The sequence below is a fragment of the Protopterus annectens genome, chromosome 4.part0 (assembly GCF_019279795.1).
Source record: "Protopterus annectens isolate FY-2018-M chromosome 4.part0, PAN1.0, whole genome shotgun sequence".
In the NCBI taxonomy this organism is placed as follows: domain Eukaryota; kingdom Metazoa; phylum Chordata; order Ceratodontiformes; family Protopteridae; genus Protopterus; species Protopterus annectens.
Window position 1 is genome coordinate 389750344 of NC_056733.1, and position 14121 is coordinate 389764464.

A 14121-nucleotide genomic window follows, 5' to 3' on the forward strand; every position below is an offset into this window, starting at 1 on the left:
TAGCGAGGAACCTCTGTGGACAGTGACCCTTTGGGAAGTCATCCACCCCTCGTAACAACCATACTGCCAGCACACCTCAAACAGTTGTCCAAGCAGTCAGTGACTTATGGGCACAGATATTGATCTACCCTGTCCCTGTCATGTGTCTGCAATTCTGTGGACATTATTCTATGTTGTGCAACCAATAAAACAAAGGTATGGCATGTAAACAAAGGAAGCCGTTGTTCCACTGTAATTGGCATGCAACAGACCTATCCATGGTGCAATGCCACCTTTGATATGTAACTAGCCAGGCATATCCGACAACTGCAACATCCACAGAGGTTCCTCAGTAAAGTACTACATGGTGTACATAACATATCCTATGCAGACCATATAAAGGCCCTATCCATGTAGTCTGTCCCCTACATGCTTTGGAGGGTGGTGTATACCTGCCATACAGGGTGGTGTCAGACCCCACTGTGGACCTCTTGCATATCCATGAAACAAGTAGCACCAGAATTACCTGCTCTACAGACCTACATCTTGACAGTGGTATATATAGGACATGTTGGAGAGACAGATATGCAACCCAGAAACTACACCCTCTATGGAACAGGCTCCACAACCATGTGAAGCACATTTCTACCCTAACACAAATCAAGTGCAAATTACATAATTGGATGGGGAACAGGACAATCATACATGCTTGTGGACCAGTGTCTGCAATGGACATAGAGAAACTGTGGATGGTTCACCTGACAACCCAGCTGGTAGATGTTTCAACTCCCAAAACACTGCTTACATTTATCAATGGTATCATAACTTGACAGTGCATAGGGATGCACAGCTAGGCTTAAAGGAGCCCTTGTGTTTATTAGCATATTAAACACATATGAATGTATAATCCCTGGAACATATACTGTGTTACCTTTCTGACGACATTTGTTTTATGTGCTGACATTCAATTCTGTGCTCTGACATTGATGGGTTGACTGTAGATGTGCACCCATAGCTGTATCCTACATAATTTTGAAAGTGAGACACATACATTTCCATGTGACAGCTGTCATTATGTGACTACACAGCCATTACAACAGCAACTATCATAATGTACACACGCTATTATGGTATAGTCATTATAAATGGCAATGTACAAATTCAGAAAGTGAACCGTACAAGTGGGATGTCAAAAGCAGCATTGGATGAAACAATTTCATATTAATATAGGTAGTCACCCTGTGCATCAGACACTTAGCTTTATTTCCCTACATCCATGAGAGAGATAAGGGGGATATGGCACAGGTATCATCACCTGCACAGGGTGTTGTGTGGGGGTGCACAAGGCCTAAAATGACCCAGTAGGTTGGCAAGCTTGTGTGCGAGTCAGGAAGGGATGCAGAGAGAATGGAACATGGTAATGTTGCATGTGTGTCTGTATGTGACCTGAATGTGACATTGGTGTGTGAATGTCTGAGTGTACACAGTGAAGCTCAGTGCTAGCCCTATGTGTTTGTATGTTGGATAGCTGTGAGCCATGCATGGTAGAGCTGACAGTTCATCTCTGCCCCACAAACATGTAAACTGGCTCTGCCAAGAGTTGCACTGGCACCTTCATGCCCAAGGTCAGATGCTGTGCTACTACTTGAGGATGACTGCTGCTGCTGGGAATGTGTCCTCCATGGGACCATCCAGTACCATGAGCCCATGGCCTACCACATCTTGGTGTGGGTAGCACACTCCCCTCTGGAGCACTTGATGTATTGCCACGACAGAAGTGTGATTGTGCACAGCCACATTGACTCTCAGCAGATGTAGTTGCTGACCTACGTCCACGAGTCCGACGCTCAACTCCATCCAGACGTTCCATCACAGACAACATGCTTTCCAAGACAGATAGTGTGCAATCTCTGTCAGACCAATGTCTTTCTACTGTGTCAGTGAACCAATCCAGGGGATCAGCAATCCGGTGGAGACAGTCACGGATGTCAGACTGCACTGTATCCATAACCCTGAGCATTCATCTGGAGTTCCTTTCTGAACATGCCTGTGCCACCATGATGGCCCTAAGTATATGCCGAGTGACAAGAAAAGAGACACCTGAAACAGGTGGCGGAGGGACAGTAGGCCTCCTATGAGCACCCCTATAAATCTGCCTTTGTGGAACCTCGCCAACTGTTTGACTATGGCTAGTGTCGACAGTCACTGAAGCCACAGTAGCCACACTACCCTGTTCAGTGTCCCCGCCCTGCAACTGTCCAAATATGTGGCTACAGGCAACTGGGTATGTGTAGGAATACTGGCTGTGTACAGTGATAATGAGGGTGGATGAGGGATGTCAAACTCTGTGTTAAATTCAACCCCTGGAACCCCCAGATGTGTCTCACATTGCCCATCATCATCATCAGAGTCTAAGGAGATACTGACATCAGGTTGTGAAGGGGACAGAGTCCAACCTTCCTGGTCACCTGTGATAAAACAGGAAAAGCATTACATTAATACCTGCACTAATATGCTCTGTAGTACTGTGTTGCAATACATGTTAAGTTGTATACACTGCTGTCACTAATACACACTTGTATAACCCACAACCTTATACAGTAGGACACAAGGACTTTATTTGCTAATCCACATGTGTAATCATTTGTAAATAAATGTTCTTTAAACAGGAATCTAATGGGCAAAACATAAATGATCTACACTGTTGACATTTTGCAAAACTCTGCAAAGTTTACAGTTATGACAATCTGTAATGTCCTGACAGTGCTATCAAATCAATCACTGTGGTCACACCTACAAGGCATAGGTATGACTCTAATCTGTGTGCAGTCAGGAAATATCTGTACAGTTGGCAATCATGCAGACAGTACATCAATCCAGCCAGCAGGCCTGTGATTACACTTGAGCAAAGACAGTGAACTAAATCTACATCTCTGACAAAACAATTTTGTACTTACCAGTAGCAGGAATGTGGCCTCTTCCTATTTTTGACAGTCCTGGAATAATGTGATGGAGAAGTAATGTACATAGCAGTGCATGTGACAGCATAACAGGGCTAATACTTTAAAATATCTCAAATTTACATTAGCTGCTATGTTAACAGGTATGTGGGTCACAAACTGTGCATGAGCTTAAAACTGCAGCTACCCCCCAAACACATGACACCCAGGTAACACTATGTGAACCCTGACACACTGACTGCTACAGTATTCCAATGATGATCCAACTAAGCATACCTGGACGCTGCCTTGACTGGAAGGAGTTGCACCAACATCCTTGACATATGAGGTGATGGATGCCTGGGAGCTGTCTTGTGTTACAAGGTTCACCAGGAGTTCCTCAGTGGCTGAAAGAGACTGTTTTGCTGCAGGCCCACCACCAGTGACCTGACGATCCCTGGCTATGTCCACTGCACGTCTGTGTGCCACACTGATAATATCTGTCACACATTGTCACACCTACTCATGTGTGCCATTCTGGTTACCTACAGCATTAATGTTGTGCACCAGTTCATCCCGCAAGACTGTGCACTCTTGCCTATTTGTCCTCCCTCTGGACAGCAGGACTTGGTGGTGTTGTCTCAAGGCTTCAGTAATAAGGTCATTTCTGCCACAGTGAAAGGTGGATGTCATCTGGCATGCATGATATGGCCTAAAATACAAATAAATGAGAACACGTGAGGATCACATACTTTGGAGTACAGTAAGTGGAGCTACAGCAATAAAGGATGACTATCGGCATTTTCTGCTTGATTACACATCTCTTAATTAGCAGTCTGCCTAACATACAAAGGTTGTGGAAGCAAGTAGGATAGTAGCAATAGTGACCCACTGCTGTTTATGACATGACAGATACTCACGTATGATTACACAACAAACACAGGAGTCCATTGTAGTATGCTACATTGCAGGAAAACCACCACCCATAATGTATGTATAAACAACAGTACCAATCAAATAGCAAGGTACTACTACAACTGCTAACAAAGGAAGTATCCAGGAGACCTCTGTACCTAGTTAATACAGAGCATTAAACCCTTGCTGTACTCTACATCCTCTGTAGGTGTAACATAGCTGAAGATCACTGGCATGTCATTGTTACATTTGTAAGAAAGGCTTGCTGATGTAATCCCCATTCCCCCATAGTATATTCAAACATATGCATCATGTTGAAAGCAAAATTGTTACATACCTGATGGAGTACAAAACTCCTCTGTTGAAAGATAGAGATATATGAGTACTGTGTGAATGAGTTAAGCATACAAACTAGCTTTCATACATCATGGTTTCCCTAGCTAGGGGGTTGCCTTTTTAAGATGGGTCTCATTTGCAGCTGATTACCTCTGAACCAATCTGTGGTTCAGGAATGCTACATGCAACATACACAGCTGATTTGCAGTATAATCAGCCAATCCCATGCAAATACTCAACAATATATAATGCCTCAATGTAGATTCCATCACCTTTCTCACATTTTGGTTGATAATTGCTGGGGTAGGGATTATGTCAGCACAGAGTGAATGGTTGCAGCAGCTACTTGTTACGTACAGATTTGTTTGTGAAAGGCTGAAGCTGATACTGTTGCTGCAGGCACTACGCATAGTTAGAGTGGCAACAACACTTAATAGTAACTGTTTGACCTGTGGCAGCATTGGTGTACAGCCAGAGCCTGATTGAGGGAACCCATCCTACTGGAATGCAAGGTATGTGTTTAAGGTAAGTATGTTAGCCAAAGGTATCATTAACAGAGTAAAGGGAAACAAGCTTATTATATCCTAGAACAAGGTAGAGGATACATTAACCACTATGTCAACCAGTCAAATAACTGCCAAGTCATCTGTAATGTCATAATAGTTATCTGGAATGTGTGTGCTGGCAACCATTGCTTGTAGCATGAGCTCTATATATGAATGTAATTTGTGCTGCTGTGGTTGTCTGTAATATCACTAGTAAGTTATTGTGGGCTGAAGTCTGCTATGACTGGGTCTCATTTGAATTACATACTTCACAATCCTCTGGAAATCCATATTGATACATGACCTGACATTCCATGTACATTCTAGTGTTGTAATAGGAATAATTTAAATGTGATCCTATCTGTAGGCCTTTGACTGCCATTATTTAGAAGCAGACATTCCATCTGTACTGCTTTGGGTGGATAAATAGATGATGGGACAGTTATACATTCAGTATTTATACTGGTGATGTACACAAACATGTATTTTCAATACTAGATACAGCTGTATTTGAACCCAGGACCATGTGGACCACAAATTAATGTCTTCACAGCATTTAACAGATTGAGCTACTCAGTCACTGTTATAATGGGTGTATTGTTACATATTGTAGACATAGCTGCACGCTTCCCTGCTGTTACGTATCTCACTAGCACTATTTTTATATGCATTGGCTTTATAGTAATATATTTCTCTACCAGTGACACAGTTACACTCTTATTTTTCCATTACTCATGTAGCAGGTGTATTTTTACCTGTTGTAGATATAATTGCACAGTTATCTGCTGTTAGATACCTCGCTTACATCTATTCTTATGTGTATGGTTTTATAGTGATGTATATCTCTGCCAGAGTTCCAGTAACACTACTATTTTTCTATTAATCTTATAGCAGATTTGTGCGATGTGGTGCGATGCCTAGCATCAGATAAACACGCTTAATGACAGGAGCTTGACAATTACTATGTTTTGCTTAAAACACCTGTGTTAATTAACAGCTGTGCGGTTTGGTCAGTTGATGCACTGTTCTGCAGGTGCGATGGTCCTAGGTTTGAAATAGGGTGCAGGTGTACTTTTTGAATGTGATTAATATTTTTTTCAAAAGCACATATCAATATAGCATCATTTAGCTTAGCTTAGTGATGTTGCGCATTGTGCAGCATCATGCAAAAATATCTTTAAAGAAAAGAAAAATGGAGAGATATGACAGTGGTGAAATGGGGTGTAAGCAGGGGAAAACAGTGGAAGGGAGGTAGGTATGTGCAAGAAGGGTGTAGGAAAGAACCATAGCTATCCATTTCTTGTACAGCAACAACTCTGCACTTTTAACAGATTTTTTTAGCTGAATTTGGACTGTCATTCCCAGAGAGAAGGATGAGGACAACATAAGTGTGTTGTCAAGCCAGCTGGGCCAATTTAAGTGTGTCCAGTGGACATGTGTGGAAAATGTAAAGCTATGTATGGGACAAACCTTTTAAAGTGTGGGTGGAAAGTGGGGGAAAGGACATAGGTATGTGTGGGGGAGGCAAGTTGGAAAGGTGAGGAAGGTTTTGCAAACAGACAAGACAGATAGGACAACAGACAGGTTGGTGTGTGACACAAGAGGGGGGTGAACACCTTGGTTGAGGAGGGTGTTGTAGAATCCCAGTCCCATGGACATCAGATAAGATAGCAGTGTGCACTCAAGTCCTCACCTATTGGACTGTCAGCATTGAAACATCATTGATCCTGTGGAGGCAGTGGCTGAAGTTGGTACCTGAAGCAAGAATGCCACTCCAGGATGGACAGCATGCTCTCCATCTGGCGTAGGTATTCACAGACAGTTCAGTACAGCAGCCTGCACACCATGGCTGGGAGTTCATAGTGGGTGACAAAATCACCCCTTCCACTTCCACTCCCAGGTGGGATCACCCCCAGCCTGTGATGCAGAACTACCTGATGGAACAGGGAGTGCAGGTAGTGCAAGGGCAGCAGAGGGGGTGCCACCAGGCTGCAGCCCAGATGTGCTGGGCCCTGGTTTAATGGGAGACAAGGCAGATGAATCATCTAGAACTGGCCTACTTTGTCGCTCTGTGGTAAATTAATTATAAACATAAGGTAAAAATAAAAATAACCAAACAAATGTATTAATAAACATAACAGAAAAAATAATGAGTAATGGAAAGACATAAAAAATAATATAATGAGGAACAGAACAATAAATAACATAAATGGAAATATTTAACACCAAAGGAATATTAAATTATACATAAGGCCAACATAAAAGGTAATTACAAATAATATATTAATATCAAATCATAATAATAAATATAATTAATAAATGTAAAGAAGAGAAGGGGTGGGTTGAGAGAGAAAAAAAATTAGTAACTTCACAGATAATATAACTACAATAAACTCTTGGTTAACCGGCACCCATGGGGATTTTTAGATGCCAGACAACTGTAGTTTCTGGTTGCTTGAAAGTTACTATTAAAAATATATACCTGACTAATACTGTACCCTATATTATTTGTTTGGTTTGACTTGTTCTTAGGTTGGGGGGAGAGGGAATTTATTCCTATCTTCCTTTTTAAAACTCTAAAACTCTAAAAATGTAAAGTATGTTTCTGCGGTGGGGGGGGGGGGGCAAAAAGTGCAACACATGAAAATTGTACTGTATTTCTTTGATTTGTTTTCTGGTTGCTTGAGAGTTCTGAGTGCTTGAGTTCCAGTTAACTGAGAGTTTACTGTATACAGACTATTGTTACATACTTCTACACATGTTAGATTTCAGCTATGAGAACAGTGACTGCTAATAGTGTATAGATGATATTGTACGTGCATAGCTCTCAAACTATTAGCATGGGGCATTATTGGCCAAGCCCTACCAAATAGTGACACAAAGGCGCAACTACAGGGAACACTTTTACAGTGTGCTCATACATTAGTAGCAAGGTGTTCTGATAACAGATTTGCCATTAAATTGCATTCCAAGTAATGTCATATATCTGCAAATCAAGGACCAGACATATGGGGCAGTAGTCATTACAGTCTGCAAAAATCATGACAGTTGAGATGTATGTTCATGTACACTAATTACACTAGACAGCTGGCCATTTCTCAGTTGCCTGCCATGGCATTAGAACCTACAAGCACTGCCTACAGGAATAATGTGCACTTTATTTGAATATAATGAATTATCAAAGCACCGTCTCCTTTAAAACTTTTATTGCGACATGTGTGAAAGCGTACATTTACACACATGCATAGCTGTGTTTGGTATCAGATTGGATCCCACAAGCAGTGAGCACAACAGTAATGAGCACTTTATTTGAAAACATTAGTTATCAAAGCACCATCTCCTTGTACACTTTATTGCTTAATGTCACTTCAAATCTGGCATTTACAAGCATGTATCGTCTGTCTAGGACTTCTGTTAACTTATCCATATATCCTTTTCAGTTAGTGAGTACTATCTACAGCATATTTCAGGAAAAACTATCAGGACTCAAGCTTAATGCTTAATCTGGGTATTGCACTACATTTATTTCTGACATTGGTTGGCGTGTTATTTATTCATTCACAGGAAACAGTTGACTAGTTTCAGATTAGAACACACATGCAGTGAATACAGGAATAGTGAAAAGTTTATTTGAAACCATTACTTATCAAAGAACCATCTCCTTTTTTATTGCTTAATGTTGCTTCAAATCTGGCATTTACACATATATGGCTGTGTATAACTTCTGTAAACTTACCCATATACCCTGTTCATTTACTGAGTACTATCTACAGCATATTTTAGATAAACTTACCAGAACACAAACTTGACCCTTAATCCGGGTGTTGCACTATATTTATTTCTGACATTTGTTGGTGCATTATTTATTAGTTAATATGTAACAGTTGACTAGTGTTGGATTAGAACACACATGCAGTGAATATAGGAATAATGAACACTTTTTTGAAAACATTACTTATCAAAGCACCATCTCTTTTTAAACTTTATTGATAATCCTGCTTCAAATCTGGCATTTAGACCATGGATAGCTGTCTAGGGCTTTTGTTAACTTACTCTTATACCCTGTTCATTTATTGAGTGCATCCTACAGCATATTTCAGACAATGAGCAGACCGGAACAGTGACTCTTAATTTGGGTAGACCACAACATTAACTGATAGTTGTAAGCTGTGCTACACATTACTGCGTGCTTACTTGCTTTACCATTTCAGATATTTACTGCTACATTAATAAAGATGTAGGATGTCCCAGGTATTTAACACCTGACCGTTATGACTGTAACATCTGTATTTACTGTACTGTACTACTGAGTTATATATTAAGTTATTACTTTAATGATATTCTTACTTACCACACGCTTGCCTCATCCTGGCCAGGCACCCAACATGGGACTGCATGTTGCGAGCCCTCTCATCTACAGCTGTGGCAAGAGAAGCAAACCATTATGCATACCAGTTTTGCACGCATTCAGCTTGTTGTTGTTGTGTCTTTTGGTTTTTCCCGGTTAGGGGTCGCCACAGCGTAACTCCGGTTCGCTAATGATTGGCAGTAGATTTTTACGTGCCGAGTTGCCAGCCCTGATGCACAACCTTCAATGAAGGTATGCCCATTCACGCATGTCTCCACACAGAAGGCGCCCTAACTGAAAATCGAACAGGACAACATCTTACTGTGAGGCGACAACGCTACCGCAGCACCACCACTGCAATACACATTCAGCTTCTTTAATTCTAAATTACTGGAAAACATATTTACATATCTGTGGGGTATGCCCACCCCCTAGCCTCTTGGACCCAGGTATCCACGGTTCCCCTCTTCCTACACTTCAGGTCATCATAGTGGTGCTGACACTGCTCACCAATGTGGGGGATATCAGTAGCACTGGTTAGGTCCCTGGTCAAATGATTCCAGGCCTGAAACTTGCATTCTGAGCCCTCGTACTCACCCCGCCACAGCTGGAATCCATATCTCTCTACCAGGAGTCCAATAAAAACTTTTGACTCCTGCACACCCCACTTTTTCACCCAAAAGCATGGTCCCTCACTAACTACAGAGCAATACCCACAGTCTATGTCAGGCTCCAAGGAATGATGTGAAATTCCTACCTATTGGCCTTTACATAGGCTGCATTTCCACCATTGTACATCATATTGTAACTTTCAAAAAAGTTCCGGGTCGCTTAGCATCACGCAAACTTGCAAATCCATGTTTAAGTGAAGCTTAGCAACACACAGCTTTTCTAACCATTTTTAAATGTAACAATTATTTAATTTAAAGTCAACTGATGTTTCCACCACCTGACCCAGCTTCACAGCACTATATGTAAAAAGCATTACTACCTAGGACCTACTACACGACTCAACCTATCTAGCCACGGGGATAGTGGTGGCAACTCGAATATCTTCAGATATACTGAGAAGGTGCCTGTAAGCATAGCCGGCTCCACTGCATGGGTTTGCGTGTTGCTAAGCACAGCAGACTTACAACAATTAAATACATCTAGTTTCTATTTTTAGCTGTCTAGCAGATGTGTACTGCTTAAGTATGCCTCACTGTACCTAGCTAAAAAAAAGCACCACATCCCACAAACAAGCACATGTAAAAAAAAATTAATATTGAATGCATCCGGTTTCAATTTTAGATGTCTAGTGGATGTCTATTTCTTAGGTATGCTGCGCTACATCTAGCTAAGCAACGCACACCACATCACACAAACAAGCAAATAAAAAAAAAGAAATGAAAAATTATTAAGATTGAATGCATCTGGTTTCAAGTTTTAGATGTCTAGCGGATGTCTGATGTATATTTGTGCAAACCTAAGCATAGCTAAGCAACACGCCACACTGCACAAACATGAACATAAACTTAAAAAAAAATAAAATAAAATTGCAATTTAATAAAATAAAATGTCTGCTACACATTTCAGTCCAGGTTAATGGGTCAAAAGGTATTGTGCCATGCTTACCAACTGTCAGAATTTTTCTGGACATTGCAGAATTAAGGTACAGCCTGTAAAGTCTGTATTACATGGATTCAATATTCATGTTGCTGTAATCTACCTTGGCAGCACACCATAATTAATATGTATGGAGTGCTGCTGAGGTGGAACCATGACCATGTACACAGATACATTCCCTGTAGGCTCTACATGGAGCCTACACAGATTTTATTGAATTCTGGGGTAAGTTAACAGCATGGCATTAAAGTGACACCTTGACCCCATGTGCAAAAAATGGGAAAAAGGGTTGAGGATGGATGGATGGATGGATTAAAGCCAATATTGCTGGAATTAAAATTAAAGAAATATATATTTTTTTGCAATTTGTTGCTCATAGGAATTGAACCCACCAAATCTAAATACACTGTTGCACTTGTCTAATACAGCTACCAAGAGCTACATGAGAAAGCATGCATGCTTGCTTTTACAGTTAAGATCTGCATGCTTAAGTTGGTAGTAATGTATAGAAGAGCAATAATTCTAATACAATCATGTTTATTATTATTTTATTCTCAATTTTTTTTTCAATTAAAATAACATTTACATAATATTTTTAAATATCATTTTAAACAACTATATATAATATTTACAATAGCCTGACTTTCAATTATATACACTGTATGTTATTAAATATAGAATTAACAGATCAGTTATCAGAGATACAATATTGATTATTGCAGAGTGTCCAACAAAGGTATAACTTTCTCTCAAGGATTATTTACCAATGGCCTGGGATAGATTTGTAGTTCTTTGATTTTTATTTCCATCAATGCAGTTGTCTTCAGTAAAATGTAGAATTCTTCCAAGGGCGGGGGTGTATTTGAATTCACCTTCTGGTTATGCATTTCCTAGATATAGCAAATATTGTCCATAACAAATACATATTTGTCTTATTCAGGTAGGCACCTTCATTTACATTTAGAATTATCAATACTTTAGTTAAGGTAAAGGATTCATTAAATAAAGCTTGTAAAAATTATTGATTACATTCCAATATGATTTAATTTTATTATTCATAAAAATATGAATCCAGTCTGCTTTATTTGACTTTTCACACCTCCAGCAAAAACCATTTGTAGTGGTACTGATCTTTTTAATTCTATCTGGTGTTAAAAATGCTCTATGAAAGTATTTCCAGTTAAATATTTTCCAGTACTGTGTGTTAGAGGTGTAATTAACTGATAGTAAGATGTTAGTTATAATTTCTTCTGTTAACTGCAATGACTTACCTTTTGTTAAGAACTGCCAGTATGATGGTTTGGGAATTGTTTTACATGTTATTAACTCTTTATATAGATTTGAAATGAAATTTTTCGTTTCACAACTATTATATATAAATTCATAAAGAAAACTTATTAGATTTGGAATATCTTTAAATGAGGAATCATTAAATAATCTGCATAAATCTTGAGTGTACATTAAAATGCTTTGTAAGGTTAATCAGTCCTGTGTTGGAATATTCTAAGCAGTTTTTATCATATGTATATCAAAAACACTTAATTTATTTACACATTGAAACCAGCATAAGAATCCATTTTGTTCCCAGGAGGTTATTGTTTCCCTATATATTTTGTGAGGAAAGTTCTTAGTGATGGTAAATGGGGTTAAAAGGTCAAACCAAAGTTTTAGATCTATGTTTGCATTGATAAGTTTCCTAAAGGAATTGATGTAATGATTAATCAGTGTTGTTTTAGAAGGTTTTGTTATATTATATTGTATACTTATGCATAGTATGTACCAGGGTTTGTTTGATTTGTCTACTATTAAAATTTTTTTAACAGATTAAATTAATTTGTTAATATAGCCATTGTTAATTCTTTCCAGTTGGCAAAATAATTTGGGTTTATCCAGTCTATTGTAGTTTCAAGCACAGATGCTTTTATATATGTTTCTATTTCTGGGAAGTTCAATCCTCCTTGTTTCCAGGGTCTAATGTGATGAGTTAGAGCAACTCTATTCTTTTGGGGATACCATAAAATTTTTTTATTAAACATGAGTTTATTTTGTTAAGAATGCATCTTTCAGGAATTAACTGTATTGCTAATGCTACATGTAGTATTTTTGGCAATAAGACCATTTTTATTAATGCAATATGTCTTCAAAAGTTAATATAATTTTGTTCCACTTTTCTGTATATATTTTTATTGTTCCAATAATGTTTTTACATTTTATTAATATTGTTTTGTTTATATTTTTGCATAACACTATCCCTAAATAATTTAGGTTCTTGTTTTCCTGTGATGGCTTTATCTGTAACTTGTAGTTCTTTTTTCTTATTTAAAAATATAAATTTTAATATATTAAAGTGTAGACCTGAAATCTTATAAAATTTCTCCATTACTTCTTCTAGTTCTCCTAATGACTCTCTGGAGTTTGATAGGGTTAATAAAATATCATCAGCAAAAAGCATTATCTTAGATATGTACTGGTCTTAGACTTCTATTCCTTTTATTCTTGGATTATTGTGTATTATTTTTACAAGTATTTCTATAGCCAAAGCAAATAAAATAGGAGAAAGGGGGCATCCTTGTTTAGTACCTTTTGTTATATGGATATATTCTGAGGTGAAAGGACCTAATTTAATGTAGGCTAAGTTATTAATATATATGTTTTTTAGTAATAAGATGAAGGGGGAGGAAATTCAAATAATGCTAAAGTTTTAAATAGATAATCCCAGTTGAGGGAAGCAAAGGCTTTTTCTATGTCTAATCCGATTACAAGTGTTTATCTTCCTTATTCACATAATCTATAAGAATAAGTATCATTTTAATATTATCATGTGTGTGCCTGTTATATAAAAATCCAGTTTGATCATTATTAATTGTTTTTGAAAGTGGGATTTTCATTCTGAGAAATATTACTTGTGCCTTATTTAGATTTAAATATTTTAGTAAGTTTGATCTTTTATTTGCATTATTTAAGCCATTAGTATTTAATTATAAGAATGTTAAATCCATTTCAAGTTATTGTTGGAAGAAACTTTTTGCTTGATTTTTTTATTTTGATTATAGTAGTTATATCATATTCTCTGATAACATTGGATGTTATTTTATGTGTGTAAACTTGGGAGTGTAATTTGATGTTCTTTCTTCTTTAAATATAGGCAGGATAAAATTCTGGTCAGGCTTTAAAAAAGTACTTCTATAAAACATTAATTCTAAAGTATCAAATACAAGTAAATATGAATTTCCCATTAAACATGGAATGAAAGTCATTCCTAATTCAATAGATAAAGATAGATCTATTGGATTATCACTCATATCTTTAACCAACAATATCAACTGAGCTCCATATGTTAAATTATTATATGAAGAATTTTCTTAAAAGAGATATGAAATTCTATTTTATTCTATTATTGTTCTATAGTATTTTATATATCAGGATGGAATGTTAGTAGTGTAAACAATTA